This window comes from Mesoplodon densirostris, chromosome 1 (assembly GCF_025265405.1).
Source record: "Mesoplodon densirostris isolate mMesDen1 chromosome 1, mMesDen1 primary haplotype, whole genome shotgun sequence".
In the NCBI taxonomy this organism is placed as follows: Eukaryota; Metazoa; Chordata; class Mammalia; order Artiodactyla; family Ziphiidae; genus Mesoplodon; species Mesoplodon densirostris.
Window position 1 is genome coordinate 210,645,828 of NC_082661.1, and position 23,580 is coordinate 210,669,407.

General features: G+C 40.1%; 1 protein-coding gene across 1 annotated transcript in view; it reads right to left on the bottom strand.

Moving 5' to 3' along the window:
- The window catches only part of PPM1K (protein phosphatase, Mg2+/Mn2+ dependent 1K), a 449,751-nt gene that overhangs the window by 89,037 nt on the left and 337,134 nt on the right, over positions 1–23,580 (bottom strand). The gene's annotated exons all lie outside the window — the stretch shown is intronic.

The window sequence follows — 23,580 nt, forward strand, 5'->3', positions numbered from 1 at the left end:
GAGGGAGGGCAACAGGGAGAATTTGAGAAGGAGAAGCACAAGTGAAAAACCAAGACAAAAACTTACTTTGGCAGATATTACTCATCGGCTGATTCCAAATCATCTCAGCCTTATTTCTTTTTTCTGACTTTCAGCGTAGATGCTTTTCCAGCTAATAGCCTTGTGACACCATTCTGGAAATTAACCCTAGTCTCCTGGTCAGAGAGAGGAGTGGAGTTCTGGGAGGCTTTTTGTCTTCTTGGTAAGAGAGTGTATACAGTTAGTACCACCTGTCCTTTTTTTCTTACCCTATTCTTCTTTGCTTAACATCAACATGATGCCTGGGGGTGCAGCAGCCATTTTGTGACCATGAAGGAAGGGCGTGAGATAATAGGAAAAAATATATATATATATACATATATATATGTGTGTGTGTGTACATGTACACAGACACACACACACACATATATGTATCTGTTCCCAGTTCCTGGCACAGAACTCCTAAAACCCTTGTAATTTCCTAAGTGATAAGAGCACTAGGAGTACCTTTTGTTCTAATATTTGGCCTTTGACCTCAGTTCCTGACACAGAGTTCCTAAATCCTTTTGGATCTCCTGGGTGATAGCAGTGTCTTTTGTTCTAATGAGGTGACTCTGAGTGGGCACCAGAAAGACCCAGCCACGATTAGAAGCTTGAAATTTTCAACCCTACCCCCATTCTGCAGAGAGGGGAGAGGGGCTGGAAATGGAGTTTATAGTTGATTGTGCCTATGTGATGAAACCTCCATAAAAATCCCCAAAATGTGGAGCTCAGAGAGCATCCAGGTTGTGTGAACACACCATAGGAGAATAGCTCACCCAGAGGGGCATGAAAGCTCGGCATCCCTTCCCACAGAACTTGCCTTACATGTCTCTTCCATCTGGATGTTCATCTCTATCTTTTATCACATCACTTTACAATAAACTGGTAAACAGTAATAAACTGTTTTCCTCAGTTCTGTGAGCCACTCTAGCAAATTAATGGAACCCAAGGAGGGGGTACTGGGAACCTCCAATCAACAGGCAATAGGTTGGAAGCACAAGTAACAACGTGGACTTGCCATTGGCATCTGAAGTGGGGGAGGAAGGCAGTCTTGTAGGACTGAGCCCCTAATCTGTGGGATCAGACACTATCTCTGGGTAGATAGTGTCAGAACTGAGTTAAATTTGGGGACACCCAGCTAGGGTCACAGACATACTTGGTGTGGGGAAAAAGACCCGAGTAAACGAGATTGGAGGAGTGTAGGTTTTCTAACACAAAAGGACAGAAGAATCACAGAGATGTCTCTCAACCAGCCCCATCAGCTTCTTTCCTTCAACAATTCTCGATTTGTTAAGCAACTGTTCTTTTGGTGGTTATTGATAGCTGAGTTGAATTCCTAATGAATACACCTCTCCATTTTTGACATTCTTCTCAAGGAGAAGGGCTAAGAGAAGAAGAAAGAGAGAGAGATAGGGAATACAGTAATCAAGGTGCATATTATTTCTCTTGTCTCTTTGAGACAAAAGTTCCCAAATAGAAATCATGACTGGCACTTTCTGTACAGCACCTTAATTATCGAGTTGAATAATCTATATAACACAAACGAATACAAGTCAATGTCAATGCAACATTATGGTGCTTTCAAAAAATCTAAACTCCCACATTGGGTAGATAGAAGGTACTTTTTTTTTTTTTACTAAATAAAAGCTGTAGTATAAGCTATGGAATAAATCAGTTACACTCAAATAATAATGGTTCACATGTGCCATGCTCTGTTAAATCCTCTAATCTGCACAGACACCTTATTACACAAGTAGTATTATTATCCCCATTTACAGATGAGAAAACTGAGGCATAGAACTGTTAGAAAATGATCCAACTAGTAAGCTAGGATTTGTATCAAGGCAGTCAAGCTCCAGTGTCTCTGCTCTTAAACACTCACTGTACTACCATATGTATGTCACACAGACAGACATAATACATAATATACATTATATATATATGAATGTATGTATATATAGACATACACATGGAGAGTGTATGTATATATTTATGCACATATATGAATATGTAAGCATATATATGTATGTGTATATATATACACATACATATATATCTCTAAAGAGAGAGAGAACCTGAAAGAAATGCTTCTTAGAACCTGCACACAAGTAATACTTTTTTCCCCTCAGTTCTTCTCCATCTCCTGGGTATAACAGAAACCAGTATCAACAGAAAGACTTAACATATCACCTAATAAATTAGTCACAATCAGAATTCCCAAATAAACTATTCCTAGTACAGGTACTTTGCTTTTTTAAAAGACAGTTTTGGTGTCCACACACACACACACACACACACACACACATATAACTGAGGGCAATTAATGAAGTGAAGAAAACTATATTAGCATTTAAATTGCAGATAAATGAATTGAAATCAACCTGCTAGTTATATCTAGATTGTATCAGACCTTTACATGTGAATGGTCTGATCACATGAAAAACACTTGCTGTTGTCAAGACAAAAAAATGAGCTGATAGAGAAAGACTAATGTTTTCTTTGGGTGATTATGGGTGGGACCTTCCAAAGATTGTCTGTCCTAGTCTGCTACCTAGTGTGGAAACTGTACATTTCAATTCTCTGGTCAGATTTTGTTTCCTCCTTCCAAGCCTCAGTGTTCATGCATATTTATTCAAAACACTGACAATGTTTGATTTCCTTCATCCATTTAAGGGAAACTCTAAATGTTTCAATATCCATGATACATTGCTAAGGGATGATGCAGACATGGAGGGGTGAGTCCCAAACAGAAGGACCAGAGATCCAGGAGCACAGCCTGCAGTCAGATAGTGGGTCTGTGCTTCATCCAAACCCAGGTTTCAGCCATCAAGCTGCACTAGCTTCACTTTTTTTTTTTTTTTTAAGTAAACATAGATTTCCAAAATAGGGCAGAAAATTTCAGCCTCACTAAGCTGCCTTGCACGCAATTACTGAAATGGGCACAGTCTGCCACCTTGTGCCCAAAAAGAAAAGATCACACCAGGCTATGGAATTTATTTCCGCATCTGCTACTCTCTCCAACCTCACTGTTTTAGATTTCTCAGCTTGTAAATATCTACCTTGATTTTGTAGCCCTAATTAAACTGTTCTTGGCAACTCCAGCCAGTCAAGATACCTGATCCTGTTTGATATAACATTCAGGTCAGTTGAAGAACATTTACTGAAGGACCACATTTTACAAAACTACATGGAGATCAGAAGAAAAGAGATGCTCCTGGCTCTTATTAAGACTGTAATTTAGTCAAGAAGGGATAGAAAAGATACAAGGCAGACTGTGGTAAAGTTCAATAATAGAAACATAAAGTGATTATAGGAGTTCTGAGGAAAGAGATGAACTCTAGCTGAAGGAAAGAGCAAAGATTAGTAAAATCCATTTTCCTTGAGGTATTACACATGCAGAAGGGCTGCTGACAGTGAGCTCTAATGGGCAAATGAGGGCTTCATAGTCAATGACTTTAAATTATACTATATATATTTTAGAGCTTAAGAAAGACTGGGTAGGGGGAGTTGGAAGGCAGAAGACTGGATGTAGGGACAACCTAAGGGCAACTGCTATAATCCATAAGAGACAACCTTGTCTCCTCACTCAGCCTTTTTTAAATATATATTTATTTATTTATTTATTTATTTATTTTTATTTATTTATTTTTGGCTGAATTGGGTCTTCGTTGCTGCACGTGGGCTTTCTCTAGTTGCAGCAAGCAGGGGCTACTCTTCATTGCAGCGTGCGGGCTTCTCATCGCAGTGGCCTCTCTTGCTGCAGGAGAAAAGGAGACCCCAAAACAGTAAGATAAGCAAAATGAGAAGACAGAGAAACACATAGCAGATGAAAGAGCAAGGTAAAAACCCAACAGACCTAACAAATGAAGAGGAAATAGGCAGTGTACCTGAAAAAGAATTCAGAATAATGATAGTTAAGGTGATCTAAAATCTTCGAAAAGGAATGGAGAAAATACAAGAAACATTTAAAAAGGACCTAGAAGAACTAAAGAGCAAACAAACTGTGATAAGCAACACAATAAATGAAATTAAAACTTCTCTAGAAGGGATCAACAGCAGAATAACTGAGGCAGAAGAACGGATAAGTGACCTGGAAGACAAAATAGTGGAAATAACACCTGCAGAGCAGAAAAAAGAAAAAAGAATGAAAAGAAGTGGGAACAGTCTCAGAGATCTCTGGGACAGCATTATACGCACCAACATTCGAATTATAGGGGTCCCAGAAGAAAAAGAGAAAAAGAAAGGGACTGAGAAAATATTTGAAGAGATTATAATTGAAAGCTTCCCTAACAAGGGAAAGGAAATAGTTAATCAACTCCAGGAAGCACAGAGAGTCCCATACAGGAGAAACATGCCAAGACACATAGTAATCAAACTATCAAAAATTAAGTACACAGAAAAAATATTAAAAGCAGCAAGGGAAAAACAACAAATAACACAAAAGTGAATCCCCATAAGGTTAACAGCTGATCTTTCTGCAGAAACTCTGCAAGCCAGAAGGGAGTGGCAGGACATACTTAAAGTGATGAAGGGGAAAAACCTACAACCAAGATTACTCTACCCAGCAAGGATCTCATTCAGATTTAACGGAGAAATAAAAACCTTACAGACAAGTTAAAGCTAAGAGAATTCAGCACCACCAATCCAGCTTTACAACAAATGCTAAAGGAACTTCTCTATGCAGGAAACATAAGAGAAGGAAAAGACCTACAAACTGTGATTAAAAATCACATTGAAACTGTGATTAAAAATCTTCCAACAAACAAAAGCCCAGGACCAGATGGCTTCACAGGTGAATTCTATCAAACATTTAGAGAAGAGCTAACACCTATCCTTCTCAAACTCTTCCAAAATATAGCAGAGGGAGGAACACTCCCAAACTCATTCTACGAGGCCACTGTCACCCTGATACCAAAACCAGACAAAGATGTCACAAAGAAAGAAAACTACAGGCCAATATCACTGATGAACAAAGATGCAAAAATCCTCAACAAAATACTAGCAAACAGAATCCAACAGCACATTAAATGGATCATACACCATGATCAAGTGGAGTTTATCCCAGGAATGCAAGGATTCTTTAATATATGCAAATCAATCAATGTGATACACCATATTAACAACTTGAAGGAGAAAAACCATATGATCATCTCAATAGATTCAGACAAAGCTTACGACAAAATTCAACAGCCATTTATGATAAAAACCCTCCAGAAAGTAGGCATAAAGGGAACTTACCTCAACATAATAAAGGCCATATATGACAAACCCACAGCCAACATCGCCCTTAATGGTGAAAAACTGAAACCATTTCCACTAAGATCAGGAACAAGACAAGGTTGTCCTCTCTCACCACTCTTATTCAACATAGTTTGGGAAGTTTTAGCCAAGGCAATCAGAGAAGAAAAAGAAATAAAAGGAATCCAAATCGGAAAAGAAGAAGTAAAGATGTCACTGTTTGCAGATGACATGATACTTTATAGAGAGAATCCTAAAGATGCTACCAGAAAACTACTAGAGCTAATCAATGAATTTGGTAAAGTAGCAGGATACAAAATTAATGCACAGAAATCTCTGGCATTCCCATACACTAATGATGAAAAATCTGAAAGTGAAATTAAGAAAACACTCCCATTTACCATTGCAACAAAAAGAATAAAATACCTAGGAATAAACCTACCTAAGGAGACAAAAGGCTTGTATGCAGAAAACTGTAAGACACTGACGAACGAAATTAAAGATGGTACAAACAGATGGAGAGATATACCACATTCCTGGATTGGAAGAATCAGTATTGTGAAAATGACTCTACTACCCAAAGCAATCTACAAATTTAATGCAATCCCTATCAAACTACCACTGGCATTTTTCACAGAACTAGAACAAAAAATTTCACAATTTGTATGGAAACCCAAACGACCCTGAATAGCCAAAGCAATCTTGAGAAAGAAAAATGGAGCTGGAGGAATCAGGTTCCCTGACTTCAGACTATACTACAAAACTACAATAATCCAGAGAGTATGGTACTGGCACAAAAACAGAAATATAGATCAATGGAACAGGATAGGAGCCCAGAGATAAACCCACGCACATATGGTCACCTTATCTTTGATAAAGGAGGCAAGAATATACAGTGGGGAAAAGACAGCCTCTTCAATAAGTGGTGCTGGGAAAACTGGACAGCTACATGTAAAAGAATGAAATGAGAACACTCCCTAACACCATACACAAAAATAAACTCAAAATGGATTAAAGACCTACATGTAAGGCCAGACATTATCAAACTCTTAGAGGAAAACATAGGCAGAACACTCTATGACATAAATCACTGCAAGACCCTTTTTGACCCAGCTCCTAGAGAAATGGAAATAAAAACAAAAATAAACAAGTGGGACCTAATGAAACTTAAAAGTTTTGCATAGCAAAGGAAACCATAAACCAGACTAAAAGACAACCCTCAGAATGGGAGAAAATATTTGCAAATGAAGCAACTGACAAAGAATTAATCTCCAAAATATACAAGCAGCTCATGCAGCTCAATATCAAAAAAACAAACAACCCAATACAAAAATGGGCAGAAGGCATTTCTCCAAAGAAGGTATACAGATTGCCAAGAAACACATTTAAAGAGTTCAACATCACTAATCATTAGAGAAATGCAAATCAAAACTACAATGAGATATCATCTCATACCAGTCAGAATGGCCATCATCCAAAAATCTACAAACAATAAATGCTGGAGAGGGTGTGGAGAAAAGGGAATCCACTTGCACTGTTGGTGGGAATGTAAATTGTTACAGCCACTATGGAGAATAGTATGGAGGTTCCTTAAAAAACTAAAAATAGAACTACCATATGACCCAGCAATCCCACTACTGGGCATATACCTTGAGAAAACCATAATTCAAAGAGTCATGTACCACAGTGTTCATTGCAGCACCACTTACAATAGCCAGGTCATGGAAGCAACCTAAGTGTCCATCAACAGATGAGTGGATAAAGAAGATGTGGCACATATATACAATGGAATATTACTCAGCCATAAAAAGAAATGAAATTGAGGTATTTGTAGTGAGGTGGATGGACCTTGAGTCTGTCATACAGAGTGAAGTAAGTCAGAAAGAGAAAAACAAATACCATATGCTAACACATATATAAGGAATCTAAAAAAAAAGAAAAAAGTGGTTCTGATGAACCTAGGGGCAGGACAGGAATAAAGACACAGATGTAGGGAATGGACTTTAGGACATGGGGATGGGGAAGGGTAGGCTGGGACGAAGTGAGAGAGTAGCATTGACATACATACACTACCAAATGTAAAATAGCTAGCTAGTGGGAAGCAGCCACATAGCACAGGGAAATCAGCTCAGTGCTTTGCAATCACCTAGAGGGGTGGGATAAGGAGGGTGGGAGGGAGACGCAAGAGGGAGGGTATATGGGGATATATGTATACCTATAGCTTATTCACTTTGTTATACAGCAGAAACTAACACAACACTGTAAAGCAATTATACTCCAAAAATGATGTTAAAAAAAACAAAAACAAAGCAAAACAAAACAAACTATATAATCCTTGGGACTTTCCTGGCAGTCCAGTCCTTAAGACTTCGCCTCCCAATGCAGGGGGTGCAGGTTCTATCCCTGGTAAGGGAGCTAAGATCCCGCGTGCCTCGCAGCCAAAAAACCAAAATATAAAACAGAAGCAGTATTGTAACAAATTCAATAAAGAATTTAAAAAGTGGTCCACATCCAAGAAAACCAAAAACAACTATGTAATCCCTGTAACACCAAGTGTTGAAGAGTCAGAGTAAAGGCTCGTTTCCACTGGCTGCAGGGAGGCTTGGGGGTCCGAAGAGGCTTTCACAGTCATATTCTCCATCTTCATTGATCCCTCCAATCTCCCACCCCTTGTTATAAACCACGTGAGCCCAACTGAGGGACGCTCCCTGTAAGGGGCTGGTTCCTTTCACCAATCTAACACTGGACAGGGCACAAAGGCGACTTTGTAGGAGAACACTGCAGACTCATGGATTATTGCTCGCAAGTTCTACTAGCTGAAAATTCAAATAACAAGGGACAATCTTCCAGAACCCAAGCCTTTGGGAAACATAAAACAGCAAACACATCTCCAATCAGCCCTTTATGACCTTTTGCACTTTTGACTTTTGCTCCTTCGGTTCCTTCTTTGTTTCCTTGTCACACTTTCTGTTCTGTCTTTTACAGAGACATATGCTGTGGTCATATCCTGCTAGAACGACTGATTTGTACATGACCTGATGGCTCACCACAGCTTGACAGCCACCAGATTACTTTCCACATTGGGGTGAATTGGGGAAGCCCCACCCACAAACTGGGAAAATATTCCATTTTGCAAGAGCCTGTCTAAAGGTCTGTGTTTGAAAGACATCTTATAACATCACTTTAAATCATATTTTCATCATTTGCTGATAGAGACAAGCCACAAGGCACAGTATCTCTTCATCATAGACTGAAAGCATCCCCACAGGGCCAGGTTAACACAGAGGAAGATCTGGACTGTCCACAAACCTAGAGGAGAACTAGGAGACTGATTTGAGGGTCACTGGAAAGATACCAGCTAGTGATTTCAGACATTGATTTGTATCAAAGTCACTTGAGAAACCCGTTAAAAATGAAAATCCCTGGACCCCGTTCATGGCCTTGTGTCACACCTATTACTGCCTCTACTTACTAATGCAGTGTTTCTGAGATCAGTTCCAGACCACCTACATCAGAATCACTTCTTTCCTAGAAATAACAGCTTGCTTTCTGCACATAATACATCTGGGGCGTCAGCATACAGAGAAGTACCTCATTCTTTTTAAGTGGCTGTATATATAGAATTTCAATGTTTGGATTTACTGTTATTTTTTAGCCAAACTTTATTGATGAACACTGAAGCAGTTTTTTGTTAATCATTATTAAAACCAGTGTTATAATAAACATCTTTGATTGTGTATCTTTGTATTTAGTAGTAGGGTAAACTCTAGCCATGCTAAGCCTATCTTAAGTTTCTGGTACAAAGGTGCAACACCAAGCTGCATGTTGCTGAAACCAAGTTGTTACAGCACGTAGGTAAATACTGTACTTTAAATAAGTGCAGTATTTGGTGTCACTTTGGCTCTGTGACACTTCATCCCACACACAATATGTCCTCAGGGCAGTTAATTCCGAACACTGGTGGTAGACGAGGTCCGGTAGAGTCATCTGAAGATCTTTAAAATAAAGCAGAACCTCTAGAGCCCCACCTCAAAGATTCTGATTTCGGCTTCAGGTAGGTCCTGGAAATCAAAAGTTTAGGAAAACTAATGCACAGACAGGTTCGAAATCACTGCCACAGGACCCATGTTCAAGAGCCAAAATTGAAAAGCAGAAAACAGTCACTAGGTGGCAACCTCCATCACTTTTTTATTTTTAACACAAAATTAAGCACAGCACTTGAGTCTTTTTCCTTCTCCTTCATGATTAAATTCGGAGACAATACTTCCACATAGGAAATTAATTTTTTTTAATACACAGCAGGTGCCTCTCTTTTATAATGCCCATATCCTATTACTTTTGAACTCCATAATCAAAAACAAGGGCTCTTTTGTTTGAATAATAGTCCCCCTAGAAACTAACTCCAGCTTTTATTGGCACACATTTCTCCTGTAAAACCCTGAATTTCCTGTTTCCTAAGATAATAGCTGGAATTTATCTTAACTGGAAATACCTCTTTTCTTTCTCACTGTCTGAATCTCATTAAAGCTGAAGACCAGCTGTGCTCAGTTTGGTGAGGATAAACCCCCATGACATGAATGCTCTGCCATTCTTTTTCTAACTTGGCCTAAAGACGTACCTAGATTCTTGGAAGGAACCTTAGAGGTCATCTAGTCCAATGCTCACCTAAAGCAGATCAGTTTCTTTCATCCTTAACAGCTGGTCATTTTGCCACTGCTTAAACACTTACATTGACAGGGAACATACTACCTTGCACTTCTGGTTCTAGACAGAATAATTCATTTTTCTCTACCTGACATCTGTCAAATTAAACCTTTTTCAGTGACCTTTCGTGTGACCTGTCACCATGCTGGTCATCTTCAATTAGTTGGGCACCATGTCCACAAATCACCTACACCTCTCAGCACACAGTGTGGCAGTTACCTCCCGTATTCTGGCTACTAACTCCTGTTAATATAGTCTAGGATTGTGTTAGATTCCTTGGCACCTACAAAATGCCTCTGCCAGTGCTTGGCCCCATTTGCAGGCTGAATTAATATCGGTTTCCTTTGCTTCTTATTTAATTTCTAATTATAAAAGTGCTACCCTCCTTCTGTTTTTGTTTGCTTGTTGCTTACTCCATAAGAACCAATATTAGATCAGCTCTGCCCTTTATACCATATTATATAATTTATTTTCAGAAACAAAATTCCTAATGTAATATTTTATAATACAATTTTATCAAGGTTTTCTGGACCTTGATTTTATGATCCTAGGTATTAATTATCACTCCCAGTTTTTTGAGATGCAAATATATCATTATCTTTAGGCATTCATCTCAGCTATCTGTAAGAATTTTGAACAGGGTGGAGGCTAGGACAGTGCCCTGTTGCATGATGATGTTGGTTCCCCTGTGCTCTTCAGCATTTCCTAGTCTATAAGATCAGTAATACTATTAAAATCAGAATAGTACAAACAAAACTACACAAAAATGTGATAATGTAGATTTAAAAAAAAATAATATTCCCTCTCACCACTCCTTTCATACATCATACTGGAAGTCCTCACTAATGCCATAAGGCAACAAAGTGGGGGAAAGGTATACGTATTGGGAAGGAAGACATAAAACTGTTTTTGTTCACAGGTGACATGATTATCTATATAGAAAACCCAAAAGAATCAACAACAGCAACAAAAAAACCCGGAACTAATAAGTGATGATAGCAAGGTTGCAGGATTCAAGTTAATATACAAAAATTAATCACTTTCCTGTATACCAACAATGAACAAGTGGAATCTGAAATTTAATATCATTTAGTACACGCTAAAATTAAACATTTAGTATAAATCTAACAATATATGTACAAGATCTGCATGAGAAAAACTCTAAAACTCTGATGAAAGAAATCAAAAAAGAAGTAAATAAAAGGAGAAATATCCCATTTTCATGGAAAGGAAGACTCAATATTGTCAAGATGCCAGTTCTTCCCAACTTGATCTATACCTATATCATCTATCTATCTATCTATCTATCTATATATATATATATATATTTTTTTTTTTTTTTTTTTGCGGTACACGGGCCTCTCACTGTTGTGGCCTCTCCCGTTGCGGAACACAGGCTCTGGACACGCAGGCTCAGCGGCCATGGCTCACGGGCCCAGCCGCTCCACAGCATGTGGGATCTTCCCAGACAAGGGCATGAACCCATGTCCCCTGCATCGGCGGGCGGACTCTCAACCACTGCGCCACCAGTGAAGCCCCCAACTTGATCTATAGATTCAATGCAATCTCAGCCAAAATCATACCATTATTTTATGAATATTGACAAACTGATCCAAAAGTTTACATGGAGAGGCAAAAGACCCAGAATAGTGAACACAGTATTGAAGAAGGACAAAGTTGGAGGACTGACCACCACCTGACTTTAAGACTTACTAAAAGCTACAGTAGTCAAGACAGTGTGGTATTGGCAAAAGACTAGACAAATAGATCAATGGAACAGAATAGAGCGCCCAGAAATAGACCCACATAAATATAATCAACTGATCTTTGACAAAGGAACAAAAACAAAACAGTGTAGCAAAGATAGTCTCTTCAACAAATGGTGCTGGAAAACAGAACATCCACATGCCAAAAAATTGAATCTAGACCCAGACTTTACACCCTTCACAAAAATTAACTTGAAATGGATCACAGACCTAAATATAAAATGCAAAACTATAAAACTCCTAGAAGATCACATAGGAGAAAACCTAGATGACCTTGGGTATGGCAATGACTTTTTAGATACAACATCAAAGACACAATCCATGAAGAAATAATCGATAAGCTAGACCATTAAAATTAAAAACTTCTGGTATGTGAAAGACAATGTCAAGAGAATTAGAAGACAAGCCACAGACTGAGAGAAAATATTTGCAAAAGACACATCTGATAAAGGACTGTTATCCAAAGTATACAAAAAACTCTTAAAATTCAACATAAGAAAACAAATGACCTAGTTAAAAAATGGATCAAAGACATTAACAGATGTGCAACCAAAGAGACATGCAAATGGCAAATAAGCATATGAAAAGATGTTCCACATCATATGTCATCAGGAAATGCAAATTAAAACAATGAGATACCAGTACACATCTATTAGAATGGCCAAAATCCAGAACACTGACAACCCCAACCCAGCCAGGATGTAGAACAACAGGAACTCTTATATATTGCTGATGGGAACGCAATGTGGTACAGCCACTTTGGAAGACAGTTTGGCAAGATCTTACAAAACTAAACATACTCTTATCATATGATCCAGCAATCACTCCCCTTGAAATTTACCCACAGAAGTTGAAAACACGTCTACACAAAAACCTGCACATGGATGTTTATAGCAGTTTTATTTATAATTGCCAAAACTGGGAAGCAACCAAGATGTCCTTCAGTAAGTGACTGGATAAATACAAGGTGATACAATCAGACAGTGGAATATTATTCAGCACTAAAAAGAAATGAGCTATCAGGCCATAAAAAAGATATGAAGGAAACTTAAGTTCATATTACTAAGTGAAAGAAGTCAATCTGCAAAGGCTATGTACTGTATGACCCCAACTATATGACATTCTAGAAAAGGCAAAACTATGGAAACAATAAGGTCAGTTAGGGAGGGGGGCATGAACAGGCAGAGCAAAGAGGATTTTTAGGGTGGTTTAAATATTTGGTATGATGTTATAATTATGGATACAAGTCATTACACATTTGTCCAAACCCACAGAATGTACAACACCAAGGGTGAAACCTCAGGTAAACTATGGACTTTGAGTAATGGGTCAATGTAAGTTGACCCCTGGTAACAAATGTACAGTCTGGTGAGTGATGTTGATAATGGGGGATATTATCCATGGGCGGGAGAGGGAGTATATGGGAAATCTTGGTACTTTCCTCTCAATTTTGTTGTGAACCTAAAACTGCTCTTTTAAAAAGATTTTAGAAATAACAATCATAGATGACTTTGACTTCAGTGAAGATGGATTGGGGTACTTTTCCCTATTCCTCCTGCTGAGTACAACTAATATATATGGACATACGTTACATATATAATGGACATATATGTAAAACAAACCAGTGGAAACGCTGAAAGGTGGAGAGAATTAGGCAGACTGGCCAGGGACCCTGGGACCCAAGGAATGACAAGGTGTTAAATTCCCTGGGTTTTCTTTTTGCCTCCTATGTCTCAGACTTGGAGCAGAAGATATTGGCAACCCAGAAATGATAACCAGAGTGGACCAAAAAAAGCCCCAACAAAAGCCTACCCTGTCTGGTCAAAGGAACAGGAACGGGGTCTCAGAGCAAGACTGAACATTTTAGACAATAATGGCTCTACCCATGCAAGCCAAGGGGAGCCCAGACTTCCACACTCAAGAGGCTGTAACGAGGTGCCCCCCTCCGCACCCCGACCCCAGGACGGGGTCAGAGAAGGCTAGAAAGGGAGCTGAGACTCTCCTCTCAGCCAGCCTGTGGGAAGCTGGCCCTGTGGTGTCCATGGGGACCAAGTGGGGAGCCTGGGTCTGCTCCCACCCAGCCCCTCCCTGCTGAGGTGCTATCAGGGGAGGGTTACTAACGAGTTGAGACATTCGCTACGACCCAGCGGTGATAGTGTCACCCACCCATGGTGCCAGTAGAGACCACATGGGGAGCCAGAAATCTCATCCCTGCCTGGAGTAATGGGGAACCACAGACACACACACACTCGACGTCAACCAGAGCCCATGTGAGAAAACTGGGCTTCCACCTTTACCTGACCCTGATGAGGCAGGGCATACCCCTCCCTTGCTGGTGTGGAGTCATAGAAAGTCAGTTAACGCAGAAATGAAATGAGATCCAGAGTTTCAGAATATATTATAAAAATATCTAGGACTCAACCGAAAGTCACTCATCATACAAAGAAACAGGAAGATCTTGAACTGAATGAAAAAAGGCATGCCATGAAAAACTAGATGCCAACACTGAGATGACAGAGATGTTAGAGTTATCTAACAAATAATTTTAAAGCAGCCATCATAAAATGCTTCAATGACCAGTTTAGGCACACACTGCAAACAAATGAAAAACTAGAAGTCTCAGAAAAGAAATAGAAGATATAAAGAAACAAACAGAAATTTAAGAACTAAAAAATATAACAACTGAAATAAAAAAACTCAGTGGATGAGCTCAGTAGAAGAATAGAAGGGACAGAGAAAAGAATCAATGAACACAGAGAGAAAATACAGAAAAATGAAAAGAGTCTCAGAGACCAGTTGAGACTATAATCAAAGACCTAACATTTGTGTCATGAAAATCCAAGGAGAGGAAAAAAGAGGGCAAAGCTGGAAAAGCACTAGAAGAAATAACAGCTAAAAACTTTCCAAATTTGGCAAAAGATAATACCTACAGATTCAGAAAGATAAGTAAAGCCCAGACAAGGTAAACCCATAGAAACACACATGAAGCTAGAGAGATCGTACAAGGACCTCCTTTCTGAATGCACAGAGGAAGAGAATCTGATGCACCCAGTAGCCTAATGCTTCTAGATAAAGGCCATCTAACCTCCCAATGAATGGAGAATTCTGTTTCCTAACCAACTAGAAGGTTAGCTGGATCTGCCATCAGAATGTTATTGCAGTTGCCTAAGTAAGAGCGAATCCTTCCTGCAGAGTGCTTGTCGGAGAGGCAAAAACGACAAAGTGGGGTCTTCTTGTGCCTTGGTTGTTTTCATCGGTTTGCTAATAAATTCTTAAGTATATGGCAGAATTCTGTCCACAACCTTGCTACCATGGCTGCATATTACAGTGAAAACAATGTGATGTTTCAGATGTTGAAACCTAATCCCCAACGTGAGGTGTTAGGAGCTGGGGCCTCTAGGAGGTGGTTAAGCATGAGGGCAGAGTCCTCAAGAATGGAATTTAGTGCCCTTATAAATGAGACCCCAGAGGGCTCCCTTGCCCCTTACGCCATGTGAAGTTACAGAAAGATGGCTGTCTATGGACCATAAGTGGGCTCTCACCAGGCACTGAATCTTGCCTTGATCTTGGACTTCCCAGCCTCCAGAACTGTGAGAGATAAATGTTTTTTGTTTCAGCCACCCAGTCTATGGTAGCTTTGTTATAGCAGCTCAAACAGACTAAGACAATGATTCTAATAAACTTACTCCCAGCTATGAGTCTCAAGAATGTTTGCAACAAAACATTACGATACAAGTTTAATAGATGACCATGACCACTTACAGGAGAAAACTCTCGAAATTTCATAATTAGTAGAATAATTAGTAGAATAAAATTTCATACTCATTTCTACTAATTTTCTACTAAATTTCTACTAAATTTTCTACTAAAACTTCTACCAATTTTCTACTAAATTTCTACTAAATTTTCTACTAAAACTTCTACTAATTTTCTACTAAATTTTCAACTAATTTTCTACTAAATTTTCTACTAAAATTTCTACTAATTTCATAATTAGTAGAATAAAAACTGTAAAGATCTACAGAGACAAGACCAGCTACATAATTTGCGAAGCCCAATGTAAATGAAAATGCAAGACCTCTTATTCAGAAAGCAGGGAAAGCAGGGGAAAGGCACACAATTATAAAGCTCCTTCTTTCTCCTGTTCAGGTCATCTGCTCAAGAGCAGGCTGCATTGTCCCATCAAACTTGACTTACAAAACACAAGTTCAAAGATAATTATTAAGCATTTCAAGATGGCAACAGCAGCGCATTAAACCAAGTGTGTGTCCCTTCTGAGTTTGGGGTCTGTGTGACAGCACAGGCCAGCCACCTGCCCATGGAGCCAGCCCTGCAAGAGATCACTGCTATTCAGATACGACCAGGTTCCACTGATGCGTATAAAAGTCACAGACTTTGTCTTTGTCTCTTCGTTTTGCTAGGAAAACTTCTTATATTTTTAATATTTGTTTCCTCATAGATAAAAGAATAAGAAGGTTTAGACAAGATCGGGCACATTCAGGGTGGTATGGTCATAGACAAAGAGTAAGAAGAAGATTAAGGGGGCTTCCCTGGTGGCGCAGTGGTTGAGAATCTGCCTGCTAATGCAGGGGACACGGGTTCGAGCCCTGGTCTGGGAAGATCCCACATGCCGCGGAGCAGCTGGCCCCATGAGCCACAATTACTGAGCCTGCGTGTCTGGAGCCTGTGCTCTGAAACAAGAGAGGCCGCGATAGTGAGAGGCCCGTGCAGTGCGATGAGGAGTGGCCCCCACTTGCCACAGCTAGAGAAAGCCCTCGCACAGAAACAAAGACCCAACACAGCCAAAAATAAATAAATAAATAAATAAATTTTTTAAAAGGCAAAATTAAAAAAAAAAAAAAAAAGAAGAAGATTAAGGACGCCAAGAAGGGGTGTATTCGTTGGGCAATAAAAGTATGACCTCTTCAGTGGGTGAGAGGCAGGGAGGTTCCTGGAGATAGCTCCTTCCTGACTGGCTTACTGAGGTCAGCCAGTAAGCCCAGGACATGGCAGCTTATTTCACCTCAAGTTCAAACCAAACGTTTCCCGTACGTGGGTTTCAGCAAACATCCTAAAGCCCACTTTATACAAAACTTCACTGAAACACAGTAGGACAGAGCTAGCATAATCCCAACCCACTCTCTATCCCACCTCATTTCCTATGCTTCCTGTGGCTACCATGTCTAATTCAGTAGACAGTCACAAAAATACTGCCTATTGAACAACTGAAGGTTAATTTATTTTCTCATCATGTTTCAGGTTTTTGCCAAAATACACATGGGTGATTTAAAGGAGTATGCTAGCTATGAAACTAAGTTTCTTTAATTCCCTGAAGCAGTTTCATGTGAGGGCTGTCTTATCTTTTCAGTGATAATTTTCTCCTTGGCAGAAAACCACTTAGTTCTTTGCAACTCCTATATTCTTTATTATAGCACTAAGCATGGGACTAATTATATATTGAACAGAGCTTAACTATGTATCATAATGCAGAAGAAGGTTCAAAAGTTACATATAAATGCCCCCATTCCCCCCAAAAATGAAGCCAGTTTTAAATGTAAATCTTAACCTTGATGCACCTGCCTAACTACTCCAGTATAGGATAATTGACAGTGCTACACAAATCTGGTATGTGCAAATAGTGAGAGTATCAGAGTGAGGTTATTATATTGCTAATCCATTAATTTCTGGGCCCATTTGTGGCACCTCACAGATTTCCTTAAATCATTTGGAGATACTTTCTGAAATTCTTGAAAAAGTTTCAAAACGAAGCAAAGTTTAATTGATAGTAACTCCCTAATAGAATCAGGAGAAACTGGGGATATCATAAAATCCATTTTAAAAATATCAGCTATTTTTTCCAGTGACAGAATTCTTCTGTCACTACTCCAATCATATTGGTACCACCTGAATTGAGGTTGGGCCAGCTATATTGCTTCACAACATAGGTCTAAGCAATAAAGAACAATATTTATTGTAAGGGAAATAGAAATTACTAAAATAAAATTTATATAATACAATGAAATTTTAGAATGACCCTGAGGAGGAAACTCTTAGAGAAATGAGTTGAACTTTCCATGAAGCTTCTCAGACAGAGGAGAAGAAGGCAAATTAGTGAAAGAAGAAGTTATAACCATAAGGACTAAAATTTCCCCAAAGTGAGCATGAGGTAAAAGATTTTCCAGTCACAATGAAAATAGAACTTGCTGACAAGGTCATGATCACATCAGACAATGCACAACTGGGAAAAAGAAATTTACAAAAACCATTATTTATTTTTAACTACACAATTTGGAATATTTCCAAACTATGTCTGGGAAGTCCCTGCCTGGCCTTGACCATTATTTTGCTCCTTTTTCTCCCTTATCTCTCTCATTCCTATACCAACACTCATATGCCAACCTAAAGGTAGTAAGGAGTCCACGTACATGAGGTATCTAAAATAGTCTCAAAAAACTCATGGAAGCACAGTAGACTGGTGTCTGCTGGGGGCTGGGGGAGGGGGAAACAGGGAGTTATTTTTTGATAGGTATAAAGTTTCAGTCATGCGAGGTGAGAGGTGGGTATACAACATCATGTCTAAGTTATCAACACTGTATCCTACACTTAACAATTTGTTAAAAGGCTAGATCTCATGTTAAATATTCTTACACTTTTTAAAGGTAGTAAGAAAGAACTCAATTGCATTTAATTCTAGCTATATTCTGCTCCTTTAATTTATATAATTGATTCAGGTAGTTCAGGGATTTATCATTGGTAAGGCATTCCTTATTAAACGAACTAGAACAGCTATGCTCCTAATTTAAGGCAAAAGCCCTATGCCTTTCTGACTTTGGGGTCTGGCATTATTTTTGAGAAGTCTAATTTGGCATATTGTTTTGTAGTCCATTTAACAAACATCCTCATCCTTTAGTACAGTGAAGTAAACCTTCTCTGATAACAAAAAGACTTTATTCACAATACAATGAATGATTTTGAGTGCATCCCTGACAGTGGGAGATGGACCATATTACTATTCATTTAAAGGAAGATCCTATCATTTTAAGCTAGTAAGTGGAACAAGGTAGACTTCAACTCATTTCCCAAGAATGACATTGATTTTGCAGCAAGATCTCTGAAGGATCATTTCTCTACACCATTAGAAGACATGACTCCCCCCTAAGGACAAGAAAAAACTGAGGATGCCCGGTTCCCTTGTAGATACTCTGACACTAGATCTTTGGACTTCTCTGGACTAGTGGCATTCATACAGATAGGTGTTTAAAGTTGCACAAAATACACTTGAATGTCTTTGAGGCAGCTCTAAAGAAATGAACCACACACCCTGCAGACCATTCAGCCTAAATGACTCTGAGATAATTACATAAACTCCATAACCCAAATAAAGTCCAGGGTTCACGAGGCCCAGTCTCTTCAGGTCCTGCTTTCAAAGAAACACAATCAATTGCTGTGGCTTCTAAATAATATGGGCTTAGCTAGTTGTATTACAGGAGGGTGCCAGAGAACCTATGATAACAGCATTTTGTAGCATTTTACATAATATTTAAAAAGCACAGATTATTCCTCCCAAAGAATTGACTTCTTAATGCCACCACTGAAGTTCAAAAGTCAAAACTAAGTAAATGTAATTCTAAGCCTTACTTCTTCTTTAGACCAGCATCAAAGGGGTTTTACTCAAAATCCACATTAATATTTTTTAACCCCCTTTCCCTGTTTCTCTTGCATTCATTTCTTCTCTCCCCACAGATCCCCCGGGTCTTACTTGCTATACTCCCCTGAATGTTTTCCCTGAAGCCCATTGACTTATTAGCTCCTTTCTTTCTGTCTCTTCTAATTTTTTCTGTACATACTAAATTTGACCTTTAATTCACAACCTCTCCCCACCCATAACTTCTTCTCAGGTTTTTGCATTCCCAATTACCCTGGTCTACATTAGTGTTTTACAGCCTTCTCTTTATTATTGCCTCCCCCAAGAAGACTTTTTAGACATATTCTTTTCCTAACTCCCTCCCATGAAATTTTAAAAAGCATTCTCCAAATAGGCCCCAAAAAACGAAAGAATAAGTCACTCAGGTGACACGTACTCTGCCTCTTCATAATACTTCAGAGTCCCCTCTTACGCATCATCTCTTTCCCCATTAACATTACCTGTTCCTCTAGACTGGAAGCCGGGGTGGGGGAGGGGTGGGAAGGAGCACTTTTAATATCTTTACATTCACCATAGCCTTTAGGATAGTACAGTGAGTTTGCTGTCAAAACGGAAGCCAAACGGAAGTCCCAGTTCCATATATTTCTCATTTTAAGAAGTAGTCCTGGGGGACTTCCCTGGTGGTCCAGTCGTTAGGACTCCGCGCTTCCACTGCGGGGGGCACGGGTTCCAACCCCGGTTGGGGAACTAAGATTCCACATGCAGCAAGGTGTGCCAAAAAAAAAAAGTCGTCCTGCCTTCCTTCTGGTCCTCAACCTCTTCATCCACCAACTAAAAAATAATAATAAATCTCTGTTTCTAATAATAAATCTCTTAATCCTGATTAAGATTTCCCAGAGAGGCTGTACTTTTCAAACTTCTTTGCCTCGAACACATACTAAGCATTACATTTCACATCATGACTCAGTCCACACAGGAGTCTCAAAAAACAGTATGTGGAATGTACTCTGCTCATTTTTATTTTACTTTATTTCTGAAAATTATAGTTGTCACCCACTAAATTGTTCTCATGACACAATAGTAAGCTGGGACCTGCAGTTTGAAGAACAAAGAATAAGGTTGAGAGCAGCTATGGGGTCTGAATCAGAGACAGAGATGGGGTCAAACTCGGGCACACTTTACCCTAAGAGCCCTGTGATACTGAACAAGTGATTTAGCCCCTGTAGGCTTTGATGTGCTCGCCTTTAAGGCAGAAATAATAATAGTACTTACCTAGAAAGATTGTTGTGCGGTAGTAAATAAATAATGCATCCAAAGCCCTTTGTTCAGCATATGGCATAGAGTAAGTGTTAGTCATTGTTAGCACCTACAATTCACAACTTGAATTCCTTGGAGAAACTTGGAGAAAGAACTTACGTGGGTGGTCCTTCAAGATGGTGGAGGAGTAAGACGTGGAGATCACCTTCCTCCCCACAAATACATCAGAAATACATCTACACGTGGAACAACTCCTACAGAACGCGTATTGAACGCTGGCATAAGACCTCAGACCTCCCAAAAGGCAAGAAACTCCCCACGTACCTGGGTTAGGGCAAAAGAAAAAAGAGAAAACAGAGACAAAAGAAGAGGGACAGGACCTGCACCAGTGGGAGGGAGCCGTGAAGGAGGAAAGGTGTCCACACACTAGGAGCCCCTTCGCGGGCAGAGACTGTGGGTGGCGGAGGGGGGAAGCTTCGGAGCCGCGGAGGGGAGCACAGCAACAGGGGTGCGGAGGGCAAAGCGGAGAGATTCCCGCACAGAGGATCGGTGCCGACCAGCCCGAGAGGCTTGCCTGCTCACCCGCCAGGGCGGGCGGGGCTGGGAGCTGAGGCTCCGGCTTTGGACGTCGGATCCCAGGGAGAGGACTGGGGTTGGCGCCGTGAACACAGCCTGAAGGGGCTAATGCACCACGGCTAGCCGGGAGGGAGTCTGAGAAAAAGTTTGGACCTACCGAAGAGGCAAAGACCATTGTTTCCGGGTCCGTGAGGAGAGGGGATTCAGAGCACCGCCTAAACGAGCTCCAGAGACAGGCTCGAGACGCGGCTATCAGTGCAGACCCCAGAGATGGGCATGGGACGCTAAGGCCGCTGCTGCAGCCACCGAGAGGCCTGTGTGCGAGCACAGGTCACTATCCACACCTCCCCTCCCGGGAGCCTGTGCAGCCCGCCACTGCCAGAGTCCCGTGATCCAGGGACAAATTCCCCAGGAGAGCGCACAGCGTGCCTCGGGCTGGTGCAATGTCACGCTGGCCTCTGCCGCCGCAGGCTCGCCCCACATCCATACCCCTCCCTCCCCGCCGGCCTGAGTGAGCCAGAGCCCCCGATTCAGTGGCTCCTTTAACCCCGTCCTGTCTGATCGAAAAACAGACGCCCTCAGGCGACCTACACGCAGAGGCGGGTCCAAATCCAAAGCTGAACCCCGGGAGCTGTGCGAACAAAAAAGAGAAAGGGAAATCTCTCCCAGCAGCCTCAGGAGCAGCAGATTAAATCTCCACAATCAACCTGATGTACCCTGCATCTGTGGAATACCTGAACATACAACGAATCATCCCAAAATTGAGGGGGTGGACTTTGGGAGCAACTGTAGACTTGGGGTTTGCTTTCTGCATCTAATTTGTTTCTGGTTTTATGTTTATCTTAGTTCCGTATTTACAGTTTATCATTGGTAGATCTGTTAATTGGTTTGTTTGCTCTCTTCCTTTTCCTTTACTTTTATATATATATATATTTTTTTCTTTTTCTCTTTTTGTGAGTGTGTATGTGTATGCTTCTTTGTGTGATTTTGTCTGTATAGCTTTGCTTTTACCATTTGACCTAGGGTTCTGTCTGTCCTTTTTTGTTGTTGTTGTTGTTTTATTGCTAGTATAATTTTTAGAAGTTGTTATCATTGGTGGATTTGTTTTTTGTTTTGGTTGCTCTCTTCCTTCTTTCCTTTTTTTTTTTTTACTTTTTAATTTTTTAATTTTTAATAATTTTTAAACTTTTTATTTTAATAACTTTGTTTTATTTTATTTTATTTTTCTTTCTTTTTTTTCTCCCCTTTTTTAGGAGCCAGGTGGCTGACAGGGTCCTGGTGTTTCACCCAGGTGTGAGGCCTGTTCGTCTCAGGTGGGAGAGCTGAGTCCAGGACATTGGACCACCAGAGACCTCCCGGCTCCATGCAATATCGAACAGTGAAAGCTCTCCCAGAGATCTCCATCTCAACGCTAAGACCCAGCTCCACTCAAAGACCAGCAAGCTACAGTGTTAGAAACCCTATGCCAAACAACTAGCAAGACAGGAACACAACCCAACCCATTAGCAGAGAGGCTGCCTAAATCATAATAAGGTCACAGACAACCCAAAACACACCACCGGATGCGGTCCTGCCCACCAGGAAGAGAAGATCCAGCCTCAACCACCAGAACACAGGCACCAGTCCACTCCACCAGGAATCCTACAGAACTCACTGAACCAACCTTAGCCACTGGGGGCAGACACCAAAAACAACAGCAACTATGAACCTGCAGCCTGCAAAAAGAAGACCCTAAACATAGTAAGTTAAGCAAAATGAGAAGACAGAGAAACACACAGCAGATGAAGGAGCAAGGCAAAAACCCACCTGACCAAACAAATGAAGAGGAAATAGGCAGCCTACCTGAAAAAGACTTCAGAGTAATGATAGTAAAGATGATCCAAAATCTTGGAAATAGAATGAGAAAATACAAGAAACGTTTAACAAGGACCTAGAAGAATGAAAGAGCAAACAAACAATGAAGAACAACACAATAAATGAAATTAAAAATTCTCTAGAAGGAATCAATAGTAGAATAACTGAGGCAGAAGAAAGGATAAGTGACCTGGAAGATAAAATAGTGGAAATAACTACTGCAGAGCAGAATAAAGAAAAAAGAATGAAAATAATTGAGGACAGTTTCAGAGACCTGTGGGATAACATTAAACCCACCAACATTCAACCATAGGGGTCCCAGAAGAAGAAGAGAAAAAGAAAGGGACTGAGAAAATATTTGAAGAGATTATAGTTGAAAACTTCCCTAATATGGGAAAGGAAAAAGTCAATCAAGTCCAGGAAGCACAGAGAGTCCCATACAGGATAAATCCAAGGAGAAACATGTCAAGACACCTATAA